Source organism: Python bivittatus, unplaced genomic scaffold (genome assembly GCF_059951505.1).
Source record: "Python bivittatus isolate LINGU-HERP-01145 unplaced genomic scaffold, Pbiv_v1 ctg000430_np1212, whole genome shotgun sequence".
NCBI classification, from domain to species: domain Eukaryota; kingdom Metazoa; phylum Chordata; class Lepidosauria; order Squamata; family Pythonidae; genus Python; species Python bivittatus.
The window spans coordinates 2,438,912-2,456,300 of NW_028277071.1; the positions used below are offsets into that span (position 1 = coordinate 2,438,912).

Below are 17,389 nucleotides of genomic sequence, written 5' to 3' on the forward strand. Positions count from 1 at the left end.
GGGAGGCCTGGGAGGTCTGGTGCAGGCCATACATGAGTTGAGGGCTGCTACAGTGTGGCTATCCTGAACTTCTTTCTCTTCCCACTCTTCTCCTGCAGATGGTGTTGTCTTCTGTCTCCTTTCTCTTCCTGAAATGCACCCCTTCCTTCCTGACAGCTTTGATCTGTCATATCACCCTCTTTGTAGATACGTTCCATCACACCAGTCCAGGCCATGCTAGGCCATGCTAATGATACTATGGAAATCATGTTCTAGAGGTATCCCATCATTAGACCTGCAGCACCTAAACTTTTTTATACAACTGGTAATAGCCCAGAACTACAGTATGAATCAAGCCCAGAATGAGAATGGATTTCTTTAATATGTTGAACATAAATAATTAAAAAAAAAAACAGGAGAGAATTTGTATGCCTCAGTAAAGATGAGCAGTCATTATGGGTCATCTGAGGCTGTTAAGTTTATTTCTTTAATGCATTTATTATTCCAGTTTATATAGCCACTCATGATTACCGAACTTCATAGGGCAACAGATCACTGTGTTCTAAGAAATCACTCTATTCTCTGAACCCTTATAGGAGAATTGGGATTATTAGTGGAAAGTTATTTAGGAAAGCAAGATTACAGGAAATGCCTGCCACTCTGACAGGGAGCTGTATGGAAGAAATGAACTATAAACAGAATTTGTTTTTGTTTTGGACCATCATGTCAACCCTAATTGCAGGAACAAGTCCATGTGGTTTTCTTGGAAACATTTACAGAAGTGGCTTGTGGGTACCTTCTCTCTAGGGCTGAGATCGTGTGACTGGCCAAAGGCAGACAGTTTGCTTCCATGCCTATGGCAGGACTAGAATTCACAGTCTCCCAAGCTTCTAATCTAGCACTTTTAACCATTTCATCAAATAGGCTCCCCAGAAGATTGAGGCTACCGTTGAAGCTCATATTCAAAGAAAAGATGTTCACTTCTGAGCAGTCGCTACCCAGAAAGTTTATTATAGCATAGCAGATAGGATGAATTCCATAAATATATCATCCTCTTCTGTTTTATTCCTTATTGTTGTTGCAGGATCATAAGATATTAATAGTGGATAAATTTACAGATTGGATGATGTCAGTCATTGTCAGTCATCAAATAAAGTTAATAAAGTGGTAGCACACATCTGATAATGGGTATGAGTGGACAACAATTCTAAATAAATTATTTATGTTTTATAATTATTTATAAATAATATATTATCTAAATCTTATAAATAATATTACAATTTATAAATAATTTTAACTAAAGGAAAGGAAGCGCTCATAACTCTCTAGTAAAAGCAATGTAATAAAATGTGGGGTCTTCCTGATTACACAAATTTCTTTTCTGAGGTTTTCTCACTCAGCCCCATTTAGATCTTATCCCCAGTGATATTCCATGCTTACAAGCATAGAACTGCATAACTGAATTTTGTTTGTATTCTGTTTATGACTGTAGGTTTAAGTTTTTCTTGCTATTTCATAGATACAATCAATTCATTTTCTACTTAGTTTCTGACCATGTCACTTAGTGTCTTGTTTATTTTCCTATCGCTATCAAGAGTGCATATTACTTGAACATTTTCTCAAATCCCTGAGTAGTTCTATGGAACATAACAAAACAATGAACTAAGATTAAATGGAACTCCATTGCTCCATTCATGGTTGGGAGTAGGGTGATGAAGCTGTAGCAATCTGATTCATCACACTGAACATTCTAGCTTCTAATCAAGCAGGAGAACAAGAATATATGCAGGCTATTCGAATCAATGAGTTCTTTTGCTTAGTTTGTGCAGAAGGAATTGGTATGTGGTGTATATTTACTTTTCAAAAGATGTTACTGTTCCTGGCAATGATGACAGTACTATTGACAGACATTGTTTGCCATATTTCTGCTAAAAGCACAGCATGTTCTGTGGGCAAGCTTCATCTTATTAAGCATAAATATTACCATTCAGGAGATCTCATCATTGCTGGCATTGTACCTCAGTCCTACATGATGTTTGAAACAATGAAGTTTAAAAGGCATCCATCAGAAGAACTGATTAATGATTTCATGTACAGACACATTGCTCTTAAATGTAGCCTATCTATATTTAACAAAAAAGAGTTAAAACCTTTCTATACTATGCTAACTTTATTAGAGAATGGACTACCCAACTGAAAGGAAGCCTAGCTCCCAATTGCCACATTATTACTGATTTATCATCATCATCATCATCATCATCATCATCATCATCATCATCATCATCATCATCATCATCATCATCATTGTATTATTATCATCAGCAACATGTTTTATTTCTTGTCAGTCAATCCAGTTATTTTTGCATGCATGCAGGTCCCAGCTGGCATCGCTCCCAACAACCTTAACTTTTTCTAACTAGGAGATCGAAGTTTAGTACAGTGGTTTTCTTTTAATTAACTCTAACTTTGAAAGTCTATGGATTTCTATATTTCCTTCCCCCCCCCCCATTACTTGAACATTTTCTCTAATCCCTGGGTAGTTTTATTTTCATTTCAAATACATTTTATTTCCTGTGCAATCATGCAGATGATTTGATCACTGTTTGGAAGCAACAAAAAATCAATATTTAAGGTTTTGATGATCGCATAGCAGGAAAGTAGCACTTCACTGTACCTGTTTAAAGCAGTCAGATCTAGTATATCTGCCCTCTGCAGCTGTCATGGGAAACAATTGGCAAACAATGTGGCTGCTTGAACAGGTGTAGACAAATGCTACATCTGTATTCTTACATATTCAACCTCATGAAAGAAGTGAATGAGGAGGTAGAAAAACACTAATAGGTCTACTAACTGCACAGAGAACGTTAATGTCATTGATGAATATTGCATTCATCAACTCATCTATTCTTTAGTGAAAACTATTCATAATAGCTGAATGGGATTCTAATAGTGAGCTCTATTCGTGAAGAATTTTCCATCCTCTTCATCAGACCAACTTTTGTTGTCATAGAATGAATGAGAAATCCTGAAATACCTTTGGAAACGTTTCAATTCCAGTTGTTGCGGAAGTATTGTATCAATGTTCACACTTGTGCATCTTAGTGCTCATGTAGTTTACGAATTATGGATGTGATTAGGTTGATATTCAAAAAGTAAACAGGTCAAGTCTGAGTGTGCATCTGTTTATATGCTCTCCTCTGCTGGTACTGTGCAACCTATTTTGGAGCATTGTTTTTAATTGACTTATAAATGCATGAAAAGTCCTATTCTTTAACAAAAGCAGTATGACTTAGAATATACCTCTTACTGCAGGTTTTTCCTACAGAATTACCAACATGTCCTAGCTCTGATTTTTGCTGTAAAGGAGATCAATGAACGTTTCCTTATTTTACCTAACATAACTTTGGGAATTCAAATTGCTGATAGCTATTTCATGGCAAGAGGGACCACCTTTGCTTCAACTGAGCTTCTCTCCACACAGGGCAGACTGATCCCTAACTATAAGTGTGACAGCAAGGACAAGGCAATATCTGTTATTGCAGGACCTAACTCTCACGTCTGTTCCTTAATGGCAAACATCCTGAATGTCTACAAGATGCCACAGGTAAGTTCTGCTTAAGAAAGAGAGGAAGGAAGGAAGGAAGGAAGGAAGGAAGGAAGGAAGGAAGGAAGGAAGGAAGGAAGGAAGGAAGGAAGGAATTTTCTCTTTTAGATTAAGTTTTGTGACTTGGAAATTGTAGCAATTTCAAAATATGAAGAGGCAAATGTGTAGGCCTGCCAAAAGATGGGGACAGTTTTAATTTATTTATTTTGGGCATGTGTTTGATCTATGCCTAAATTTGCATCCAAATCCATATTATACATTTCAATTGCTTGGATCATATTTGAATTCACTGTTATAAAATTGGGACCATCTTAACTTGTTTTCCGTATATTTTAATATTAATAGTATTAAGGAACCTGAGTTAGCCATTCAGGAAATAATCATTTAGAAGCAATGACTTGCTCTTTCCTTCACTGAAAATTGTTGGTACAAATATTCTACCTTAGTTCAAGTCAAAAAACAGTAAACTGTCTATAGTACAAAGAGAAGACAATTGCATAATCACTGAACTAATATATAGTAGGAGAGAAATTACTTCCCATATACCATATCCAATCTTTTACTTGACTATGAAAACCATAGAAAAGGTTAGGAAAGCTAGGATAATTAAAACATGTTATTATTATTTAATTATTTATGATGATGACAATTATATTTATTCCTTAAATACCTGTACTTAAACTGTACTAAATAAGTTAACATTTAACCAAAGCGATTTAATTAATATGATTATTTGGGGGCTTTAGAAACAGATGATTGCATCACAAGGTCACAATGCAATCCCTATAGTTTATATATTTCTGTCAGACATTGGGTTGCAAATATGCAATGGCAGACTTTGCACCATGACGCTATCATGTATGTCCTCAGGTTTTCAGGATCATGGCTAGCTGTGGACAGCTATGAATGGGAACTAATTGGTGCATAGGTAATGAATTCTCCAAACGAGAGCCAGTCTGGTGTAGTGGTCAAGGCATCCAGCTAGAAACTGGGAGATTGTGAGTTCTAGTCCTGCCTTGGGCATAGAGCCAGCTGGGTGACCTTGGACCAGTCCTTCTCTCTCAGCCCTAGGAAGCAGGCAAGGACAAACCACTTCCAAAATCAAACTACAGAGACTTGTCCAGACAGTCGCCAGAAGTCAACACTGATTCAAAGGAGCACGTGCACACACACACACAGACACACACAGACAAATCTCCAGGAAGAGACTAAGCTGGTATATCAAACACAAATGGAAGTAGGTGTTCATTCCCAACATGCTGGTCTGAGTATTGAGGGACAACACAGGGTAGAATCACACTCCCAAACCGCAAACCTGACTCTTCAGAGAAAATTAACCCCAGTGGCTCCTTCTAATTGGTTAAGAAACTTTCACAACCACCAACTTGCCTGGATTACTGTAGTTTCAGTCTGTTTCTCCTCATCCAGTCCTCAGTCTAGTATAGACAGGAGAAAATTAAGAAGCCTGGCACAACTAATGAAATGGAAAGGATAAAGAGATTTAGATGTTATCTGCCTGAAGGTGTTATCTGCATGAAGGTGGCACCCGATCTCAAAACCTCTGATGATCACTCCCAGTGACTTCATAGGCATATTGAATATGTACTGTAAGCTTCTCATGTAATGTAAATTGTCTTGCTGTGAGGTAAATCCACAAAATCCCCTTTGCCTTAAGAGAATACTATCGGGGGGGGGGGGGTGTCATATGGTCAATCCTTGAACCTGACAACAGGGCAATGGAACTCATGATAGCCACAAGTTCCTGAGCTGCTGCAGAATGACTGAACTCAGCATGAATGTTACCTCCCTGACAGCTAAAAGCCCCAGGACACCAAAATGCACAAGAGGCTCAATGTTTTGGCATGAGATAGTCTAGGAGTTTCATAACTCACAAAAGGGTTGCTGGTGGGTACCTCCTATTAAAGGGTAGGGCAGAAGAGGATATATTTCCTAATATTCTTGCAATTGAGTCTTATATCAGACATCATGGAAACTAAGAGGCAGATATTTTAATAAAATAGGTTAAGAAGTAAATAGAAACGGAGTATTTATATTCTCGTGGCATGAACCAGAAAAGGGACCTATGGCCATGTAGAACTTGTTGGATCAAAATTTCCATCTAGACTAATTATTGGAGGACCTGGCTTTAAGGACTGAAAATTATACAAAACTGTGTATGAAACACCACACTGATTTGTATTTTATTTTACAATTTTGGGTACACGGGCCATGAATTTATCCTTGAACATAAAGCAATGATGTTGCATTTATCTTTATATTACCATAACTTGTTAACTTCCTTTGCTGGGACCTAAAAGCAGGAAGCCAGATGAAGGATAAGCTAATTTGTGTTCCATTATTCAGAGTCAATCAGACTTAACAAAATGTGTCCATTTTCACTATAACATTTCTTGAATCAAGAATTTAGAATTTATTTCTTAAATCATACATCTATAGCTTTGTGATAATCTTCACTTTTAGACATTGGTGAAAAAAAAATTGATCATCAGTTATTTCTGGGGTGGACATGTGTTGATGTTTATTTCCAAATATTGTAACTCAAATATATATATTTAGACAAGACATGCATATTGTATTTTGGAAATTCATAATTTCTTTAATTCATTTTCCTAGCTCGTATATGGATCTGCTCCAAAAGCAGATGATAATGCTCATGCTGTTTTCTTTCATCAATTTTTCCCAAATGAGAACACTGAGATTAAAGGACTTCTCCATCTGCTGTTGTATTTAAAGTGGACATGGATTGGGCTGGTTTTTCAACGTACTGAGAGTGGAGAGAAATTTGTACACAATGCCATCACTATGTTTTCGCAGAAAGGTGTGTGCTTTGACTTCATGGAACAGTTGGCCATGGAGACATTTTATGATACATTTTAGTTACATTTAATGAATTGATTAAAACGTACATGGTTATCATGAACAGCACTTCCAATGTTGTGATCTTACATTGTGAAAACCAGGTCACAGTCATTTTTAGAATGTTCCCCTATGCTTCAGAATTTGAAAACATACCAATAAAGAAAAAAGATAAAGTTTGGATAATGACAGCCCAGATGGAGTTCACATCACTTTCCTTTCAAAGAAGGCGAGGAATGGATTTCTTCCATGGTGCTATATCTTTTGCAGCATTATCCAAGGAGATATCTGGGTTCAAACAATTCTTACAAATGAGAAACCCTACTTCAGAAAAGGAAGACCATTTAATAAGATTGTTCTGGGAACAGGCATTTGCATGTTCTTTCCCTAATGAAATGTTGGATGAGGACATTGGAATAGTGTGCATTGGAGAAGAAAAGTTGGAGACTCTTCCTAATGCTGTTTTTGATACCACCATGACCGGGCAGAGTTATAGCATCTACAATGCAGTCTATGCTGTGGCAAATGCATTGCGAGCCATGTTTTCACCCAGATTCAAATATAAAGTGAGGACAGCCAGTGGGAGACAATTGCTTTTGAATCAAGAGGCCTGGCAGGTATATCTTACTGATCTTCCTCTTCTGATGAAATGAACCATTGACATGAAATGAACAGTCACTGAGATGAAATGAACCACTGATATGATACTATTCCAATGAGAACAGTGGAATAGTGGTATGTAGGTTCCTATTCTAGTATTCTCATAGTTTTATGAATTACATTTAACTTTACAATGATATGTGTATCATTGCAACAATGAGGAGTAGGTATATGTAAATTAGATCAGATTTGATTTAAATAATGGATTTGATTAGAACCATTGATTTGACTTGATCTGTGATTGGAGCATTGTCTTGATCTGAATCATTCAACTCATTCAAAGAGTAAATGAAATTTGATGGAACAGTATCAGATTACTATTAAACTGCACAATAACAATAAAGCAACAAAAAGATCATTACCCACAGTTTCTAGTAATGTAAAATATTAGTAGTATATGTGTATTCATCCATATCAATTGCTTTGACTTCCTTCTATTTAGCTCCATCACTATTTGAGAACGTTGTCATTTAACAACAGTGTTGGAGAGAAAATTTTCTTTAATGAAAATGGGGAACTGGGAACTGGATTTGATATCATCAACTGGATCACATTCCCAAACCAGACTTTCCTTAATGTCAAAGTTGGAAGGATAGACCCCACAGCTTCTCCAGATAAGCTGTTCACCATTTCTGTAGAGAACATCATCTGGCCAAGTGAGTTTAGCAAGGTATCTCCTGCTCACTTTTCAAATTGGATGAAATAATCCCACCCCCTTTTTTTAATCATGTCTTTGTTCATATAGATTGTGTCTTTGTTCACATAGTAGAGTCTTGCAAGAAAAATAACTGTGACTACTTCACCGAGTCATTAGCGTTAAAACTGAGACCTACTAACATTTCTAGATTGGCTACATAAGAAACTGTCTCTGAAATTGCATTTAAGTAAGTTAAAGTAGGTATGATTTAATAATAAATCATGTTTAAACATAGGGCTGAAGTTATATATGACTGAGAGAATTCCACAATTGGTTGGGGTGCATCTGAAAAGGCCCTGAGTTCAGTTCTCAATAATAACATTGATTTTACTCAAGCTGGATGTCCAGATTCTATATTAGCTTAAATTTTGTTATCTTAGGTGTGTATGTGTCTGTTTTCAGAGCTCAGCATAGAATCATCTTTAGTTATTCTGATGTGAAAGTAATTATTTCCTTCTTCTGGCAACACAAAGTTTGACACATGGACGTCTAGTGATGGTGCTGAGGGACTGAGAATTTCTGAGCTTTGATTAACTGCTTGAAGTTGTTGTAGGCATCTGCTTTTCCTATCTGGTTGTCTGGGACCTACCTACTTACCTCCCTCCCCACTGGAATATCAATATCCAAGCAGCTTGATGTACGTATCAGATATGATTTTGTTTATTTTCTATGTATTGCTCTCTGTATGTTTAACACAGGGATACTTTTGCTGGGAGAAACCACCACCATACCAATTTTCTATGTATTGCTCTCTGTATGTTTAACACAGGGATGCCTTTTGCTGGGAGAAACCACCACCATACCACTGTTACTCTTTGGTATGAGTATATGATGTATGTGTGAATATATGTGTTGTATTTGTGTGAGCTGGGAAGAACATATAGTTAGGAGTGAGAGATGCATATGTACATACACAAATGTACTGTAGAATTGGATTGGGAGAGAGATATTCTTTGCCTGACCCAAAACCATTTGGAGGGCATTAGGAATAAAAGAAGTTTATTTAGCCATCTCTTCCATGGAACTAAAACACACACCACTCTAGGAAAACAAATAGTACTATTTCCATTTTTCATGTTGCATCTAGTACTTCTTCACGTCCACTACATAGTTCCTCCATATATTTCATCTGTAATAGGGGCATACATATGATTTTCCCCTCTTCATTTCTACTAACACTAATGGATAATAATATTTTTTCTGGGATCATTGCTGCTCCGTTGCTTCACATGGACACATGCTCTGAATATTATATAATGAAATCATCAGTGTTAAGGTAGCTGATTTCAGTTTACCAGTTCAATTACTTCCAGAGAATTCACATTGTGGACTCTGCAAATCTTTGAAAATTCCAGAATGTTGATTATACTTCTCTCATTCCACGTTCAAATGCTGTATTTTCATTTAAAATGAGTCGCTCCTGTTCCAATACTACCATCAACAATGACCAGACTGCCCCTATTGCTTAGTTTATTTATGGGACAAGTCACCTACGGCCACATCAATACCTCCAGTTGCCCTTGTGAAAATTCTATGTTCTTCTTCAGTACGTAGATGAGTAGCTTCTCTAATGAGCAACTCATGATCTTATAAAGGTTACAGTTATGGCCATACTGTTTTCTTCCAAGGATTAGAAATGGTTTGCTGTTGCCTTCTGGATTAGATGTTGCAGTTTCTTCTCCCATGTGTGCTGAATTCCATTTTGCCATCACTTCCAACTTGAATATTCTTAGTTCCTTCCCATACCTTTTAACACTAGGAATGAATGGTTCAGAAATATCATTCTTGGGGGGTATTGGAAAACCTTTCCCTCTCAGATCAGGGCAATAACCCACAAAGGTGACTAGCTGGTCTAATGGGTGATCCAACAAGTCTTGGCAGTAAATGACAGGTTCTCAAACCTTTGAGTGCAGTAGTTGATTGCCCATCACAGTGCAAAGAACACAGAAAGAGATATGTCTATGCTGCAGTAGGATTCTTCCTCCACCACCACCTTTTCTGCTTCCAAATTAACAGGTCCTTGGTGAGTCACTTTGTATTTTGAAAAAAAAGAAGGAACTTATTCCAGCCTTTGCAGCCTCAGGCCTTACTCCATACTACAAGATATTCCACTAAGAAAATACAGAGAAGTTCAAAGTATCAACAAGATTTGATTTCCCCATACAAGCCAAAGAGATACGATCCATCTGAGTCACCACGATTAAATCAGTCTGATTATAGAAGAGAACTCAGCCTTCATGGTTAGGCTTTCACATAACTTTGAACTTTGTGAATATCCGTCAGGAAACATATTCACTAATATTCACCGAAGTTCCTATAGCAACTGCTAATGAGACACAATGTGAGTTTGACATGGGTCATTATTCCCTTAAATATGTTAAATGTGAAAAAAAGACTTGCCCAGTAGAAATGCATACCAAACGTTTTTCAAAAAGGTATACTATTTTGTTCAGTGATCAAGCATTCATTTTACACTAGCACAGTTACAGAGAAATGCAGATCTATGAAATAACAAAAACAACAACACCATTCTGGTTTCATTTCTTAACAGACACTGCCTCTTTCTGTGTGCAATGACAATTGCTATTCAGGTTTCAGCAAGTTTAAAATAGAAGGGAAACCATTTTGCTGCTATGACTGCCTTCCATGTACAAAAGGGAAGATTTCAAACAAGACAGGTAAGAGATTTCATTTGTAGATCTGTTTATATGTATTGTGACCCAAGCACTAATGTTTAAACTAGAAATGTTCAGTTCTTAGCTCTGAAGTGGGAAATGTGCTATAGATCTGGAATCAGTATCTATCCGATTCATCTTAAAGAAGCCATACCTTTGCTTGGGATCACACAATAGTTGTGCAGTTCCAGAAAAAATATATGTCTCAATTAAGAACAGATTAAGGAGGCAACAGCAGGGGGCTCATTCCTATGAAACCATTCCATCACTCTATATGTTCTTCTGACCTTTAGAAATAGAAAATAAGTTTTTAGCCAGTGTAGAACCTTATTTAATAATTTTTAAAGCCACCCATCTCAACAAGTGACTCTAGGCAGTGAACAATAACAAATAAAATAAAAACAATTGCATCCCAAATACAAAAGTTAAAATACATAGCAGCTGAGAAAAACAACACAGTCAACACAGTCACCAACAACACTTAGTGAATATAACCATTTTTATTTTAGAATAGTGAACATCCATTTTTTCTTCATTACAGTATGTTGCTAGGACCCTTAAACTCTGCCATAGACTGATTTTATCTAGGATAAAATGGCTGCATCATTGGCATAGAGGAGAATGTAAGTCTGCTTATTGGCCAATACATATAAATATCAAGACCAGTCCAAGTGCCACCAATCAGATACACACATATACACTTACACACATGTATCGGTACATTCACATACAGACTTCATTATTCTTAAGGTATTCCAGAATAAATAAAATTGATATAAATTATTTAGGAATTAATGAAATCACATCAACTCATTTTCAGTCCATATAACTCATGTAATTGTTACACTTGGAGCACAATCCTTTTCTTTTTCAGATGCAGATGACTGTTCTCAATGTTCAGAAAATCAGTACTCAACCAAAGCTCAAAATCTTTGCATTCCAAAACGGATTGTATTTTTGTCTTACAAAGAACCCTTGGGAATCACCTTGACAAGTGTTGCTTTCTTCTTTTCTTTCATCTCAGCTGTGGTGCTGGGGATCTTCATTAAACAGCAGGATACTCCCATTGTCAAAGCCAACAACAGGAACCTCACCTACATTCTTCTCATTGCTCTCCTGCTCTCCTTCCTTTGCACTTTGCTCTTCATTGGGCAACCTGACCAAGTGAAATGTCTCATGAGACAAACTGCCTTTAGCATTATCTTCTGTATAGCTCTTTCTTGTATATTGGGGAAAACAACCATTGTGTTTCTTGCTTTCATGGGCACCAAACCAGGCTCCAAAATGAGGAAATGGGTGGGGAAAAGGCTGGCCAACACTATTGTCCTCTCTTGCTCTGTGGTACAAACAACAATTTCTGTTGTGTGGCTTACAATTTCTCCCCCCTTCCCAGATTTTGACAAGTACTCCATGGCTGAAGAAATTGTTCTAGAATGTAATGAAGGTTCAACCACTATGTTTTATACTGTTCTTAGTTTTTTGGGGTTCTTGACTGCTATCAGTTTCACAGTGGCTTTCCTAGCTAGAAAATTACCAGACAGCTTTAATGAAGCCAAATTTATCACTTTCAGCATGTTGGTCTTTTGCAGTGTCTGGATATCATTTGTTCCTACCTATCTGAGCACAAAGGGCAAATATACAGTAGCTGTGGAGATCTTCTCCATTTTGGCTTCTGCAGCTGGCTTATTGTGTTGCATCTTTTCCCCTAAATGCTACATTATTGTTCTAAGGCTTGATTTGAACAAAAAGGAGCAGCTAATAAAGAGATAAAAGTTAATTACATTTTCTTTCTTTCTTTTATTTTTTTATGGAGTCTATTTTACTCGTCTATTCACTGCAGTATGGCTTCATTTTCTTCTTCTAGAAGACAGGCTAAAGTTCCACAGCCAAATATAACATGCAGAACTTGTCCTGGTATTCTCTAAATACTGAAATTAGCAACGTTAATCTGACCCTGCCCTCTCAATAAAAAGATTTATTGAAATTTTTGACATATTGCTGTGAAAATGGAATTTCAGATTAAGAACCTACCAAATCAAGAAAAAGCCATAGCTTCATTATAAATTATGTGGATTTATGGTCTTTCGGGGGCAATGGCTGTTAAAAAGAACAAATGCTGTTGTATTAAATCTTGGACTGAATTCTACCATGTTGGGGAAGTGGTTATTACACAAGACACGCAAAGAACTGTTGACAAACAGAATAGCCTGCAGGAAAATCATGTTTACAGCCTAGAAAAATACTCTGGACAACAAACTTATAAGAATGCTCTTTTTGTCCTTGTAATGACAGACAGATCTAATGTGCCATTTACTGCAGAAATATACTCTGAATTCATATTCACCAAGGCTTTACAATATATTTGTATGTCATCTTCAGCCAATAGAAAAATACTGTGCTAATTCTATTTATCTGAGCTTCAATTTAGATTAATTCTGTTTTGTCATTAATGGTTTGGCAGAGTATGTTGAGACATTTCATCAGACTTGGTCTTAAATTAAAATTGTTATATTGGAGGGAACACCCAGGTGTTTTCTATTTCTTACAATGTGTGTAACCTTTTCTGTAGCAAGCATGCAGCTAAAGAGTTATTTATTCAGTAAACATATTGTATGAAATATTAATAAACTTAAAACAATTCTGCTCAAAGTAAAGGTAGTGGTAACTAATATTTATATCAATCAAATTTATTTGGGTACACTTTTAGTGATTAAATAATTTCATTTTAGAGCAGCTGAAGAGAAAGAGATTCAAAATGATTCAACTTTGATGGGAGAATATGAAAGTCATTTCATTTGGTGAATGGAATGGAATGGAATGGAACAGAACAGGAGTAGAATGCAGGAGCAAGAAAGCTGAGCATCCTTTCAAATGCAACAGAGTATTCAAGCATTCCAGTGCTACAGAAGGTTTTACTGGGGAAACACCACTGGATGTGTCATGGTCTAAGACTCAGATTCTGACTCTGAAGAAGCTGCTTGAACCAGTGGAATTCACTGGAGACACCAAGCCATGAATCACCTGAGGCTAAGCAAACACAGGCACCATCAGACCAGCTGGAGCAGCCAGATGATGGTGTAAGTAAGCCTTCAGACTAAGTGAATAGAGCAGAGCGAAGACACTCAATGAGGCTTTAATTAAGATAAGTAACTATCTCAGTTAAAGATAGCTGGCTGCAGCCGATTTAAGAGGCAGCCCTGACTTGTGTTTCTCCATTGGAAACAACCATCTGCTCTCCTGCACTGGCATATTGTTCCTGTGAACCCTAAAACTCTGATCTTCAGACTGGCTGACAAACCTGACTTGGCTCTCTGAACTTCAGACTGGATTTGGACTTCTCTTCTATACATTCCTGTTGAAAGCAAAACTTTCTAGGCAAGCTTTCTTTCCCAGGGACTGTTTTGATTAACGTTCCTTTCTTTGTCTGCCAGTTATCTACTTAGCCTTGAGTAAATTGCTATTCTCACCTAACATCTGTGTGCGTGTGTGAGTCTGTAAGCTGGAACAGGAGACAATGCCTCCTCTTGTAATACCCTGGAAAAAGTAATTGAAAGGTGAAATCAGTAGTAATTCATAATGGTAGTAATCATTAAATAAGAAAGACTGATAATGGTAAAAGAAGAGGAAACATTTGGATGAGATGTAAGTTTAAAGTAGGGGATCAATTCCCATATAACTTTCCTCCCCCCTTAATTGATTGAGGTTGTCTGTAACAATAACTGGGTCCCTCTTTCCAATAAGTTGAAAAAAAAAACTCATTACTGTTAGTAATGGGAGATGAGGAAGGTGAAGATGTGGAGAACATCAGGGTGAAGATAAGATTACAAACAGGTTTACCAGATTCAGGCCACATTTGGAAATCAATCATTCCATTTTGCAATTAATCCCCAAGTAGTGAAAGCAATCTCTAATGTGTAAAAAGTAGTGTATTCTTATATCCCATTATTTGATTCAAAGATATATTTCGAGTATGTTGTCCTATCATATACTGTTGATTTAGCTCACTAAATATTGTGGAAATGTCCATATGAACCAAGTTCAAATTTATGAAACTTATGGGCACAAATTGCTAAACAAAAACTAGCCACTTCCTCTGTCATGGTGGGGGATGTTTTTGAACTGTATATTTCTACTCCCCACAGCAAGTAAGACATTTCACCTTACTAGGACCTAGGGAACCATCATGGTTTATTCAACCATGATTGTTTATAGTTTGTCCGACTATAATTCTGTAGTTGGAATCTGTCAGGACACTTGATTTCCAGATATGTACTGTATTTTTGATGTATTTCATTGATCAATATTGGTTTATTTATATATCCACCAATTTATTACAAACTATATATGGATCTCATATTCTGTGTGATTCTAGATAATTTCTAGGTTGTCAGTTTGCTTCTGGGTCCAATTCAAGCATAGGGTCTTTAAAGCCCTACATGGCATGGGACCAGGTTTTTTTTCAAGGACTGCCTCTCCTCAGTTACATCTACGCATCCCCACCAGGTCCAGCAGGAGAGGCACTGTGTGTCCCATCAGCCAGCAAATTTCATTGGTTGGGACCTTGGAGGAAAGCCTTTCCTGCCATGGCACCTGTGGAACATCCTTTCCCCTGAGATTGGCTCCAAACTTGTTGGCCTTCTGGAAGGCCCTCAAAACATGGCTTTGTAAACTGATCAGGGATCTGGGGATCCCATGATAGAGTGGATCCTGCTTACATAGTTACATGATGATTAATGGAATGCACTCCATGTTTTTTCTTTTTTTGGTCATTCTGTTTTTATCTTTTTAATTTATTTTGGTTATATTTTTAACTGGTTGTTATCTATTTGGATTATTTTATTGTGTACACTGCCCAGAGTCACTATGTGAGATGGGTGGCTATATAAATCTCTGTGTGTGTGTGTATGTGTGTGTGTGTGTGTGAGAGAGAGAGAGAGAGAGGGAGAGAAAGAATAATCCACAAAATTAAAACTGAAATAAAACAAAAACTAGACACCACAAAAGACCATACCCAGACAGTTCCATAAAGCAAGTGAAGGATTAAAATAGAACTAAAACAACAGGAAGAATTAAGATAAAACCTCTAAGCCCCATCCCAAAAGGAAACTAAAGCAAAACATTATACTCCTAAATCCCTGCAAAACAGGATTCCCCACCCCCATGCCTGTACTGAGTCTTTTTTCTTTAATTGCAGGCTTCAGTTCCCATAATGGCGAAAGCTGATTTTTGAAAACACATGATATGCGGTTCATCAACATGACAATGAAAGTTTCCTCAAGTATCTGATTTGCCCTATCATTGTAAAAATCTCCATGATTATCTACAAGTCCCTAAGGAGATTCAAGGAACACAACAAAACAATGAATGAAAACTGCAGGATAATATCCCTTTTCTATGTAGGGATGTAACTGAGCGATGAAGCATTTTCAGTCTGATAAATTTCAGACACAGGAAAGATCAGTTTGGAATATGGTTCTTTTTGCTGCAACCATCTTCATGTTTTTGCCTAATATCAAATGCTATATTCTTCTTGGTAAATGCAGTGTGGGGAACCGACTCTTCATTAGGCACAAGCAGTATAATTCAGAAGATCTGGTTATTGGTGGAATTACTTCTCAGATTTACATGTTTTCCAACACAATGACATTCACAAAGAATCCATCTAAAGAAACAGTTGATGATTTCCTGTAATTATTATTATTGCGTAGATAAGTGATAACTGGATCTTACTTCACAGTTATTTAATACATAAAGTAAAGGGCAGAACTGGTTTTAGAGGATGGTAGAAAACATTGCACTAGGAGGTGATAGCATTTATAGTGCAGGAGGAAAAGTATTGCATGGGGGAATTCTGAATTTCCAGGTCACTTTTTTTAAAAATTGGAATTACTTAAATATTGAATTACTAGTATTGATAGAAGAAGAAAAATGAGGAGAAAAGGGTGTGGGATAGCGGAAAAGAAAAGGTTAGATAATAAAATTATAAGTAATTCTACTAAATTCAGGTCACATTTTGCATTTCACCACAACCCAGCACAAGGGATGACAGATTATAACATGTGAAAGGAAGGGACTCTTCTACCCAGTATTCTCTTCCAAAGAAAGTTTTCCATTCACTGCTTTAGAAAGCTTTCCTTTCCTGTATTCTTGCATCAAAATTTAGCTCTCTACATGGTATGGAGAATTCAGGTACATCTGATTTATATTTTTCTAATCTACAGAAGTGACATGTTGAAAATGTGAACAAGGATAGGAAACTCTATTGCAGCATGCTGAATCTGAAACTAGGAGGCTTTCAAATTACTGATGTTCTTAGACTGAAATTCAGAGAAAGCTTTAACGTCATTAAACCTGCGTGCAGATTTTTCCCTACTTTAGGGCAATAGAATCACACCTTCTGAATATGTTTAGAAAATATAAATCAGGACATGGCAAAGTTCCTATTCTGAAACAGAAGTATTGTAACAAAAGTTACATTTGTTAACAACTCTCATTTCAGAATTCATGTTCAGAATGTTCAGCATATCCTGACCTTGGAATTCGCTATCAAAGAAATCAATGAAAATCTCCGGATCTTACCTAATATCACACTGGGCATCCATGACTCTAATAGCTATTTATTGGCACGATGGATCTATCTCGCTTCCATGGAACTTCTCTCTTCCAAGGGAAGATTCATCCCAAACTACAAGTGTGATTTCAAGGACAACGTGGTCACTGTTCTTGCAGGATCTAATGCTTTCATTGGCCAGTTCATGTCAAACATTCTGAGTGTTTACAAGATTCCACAGGTAAGATGTACTCCTAAAAGAAAGAAAGATGCACAGAAAAAGATCTGTGATTTGTACAGAGACAGCATTAAATGAAATGTGAACAGAAAGCAATGCAAAATGCCCT

The 17,389-nt window shown here is 36.8% G+C and overlaps 1 pseudogene; it reads left to right on the plus strand.

Moving 5' to 3' along the window:
• Positions 1-1,867: 1,867 nt before the first annotated feature.
• Positions 1,868-12,262, plus strand: LOC107326581 (vomeronasal type-2 receptor 26-like; annotated as a pseudogene).
• Positions 12,263-17,389: the final 5,127 nt, after the last annotated feature.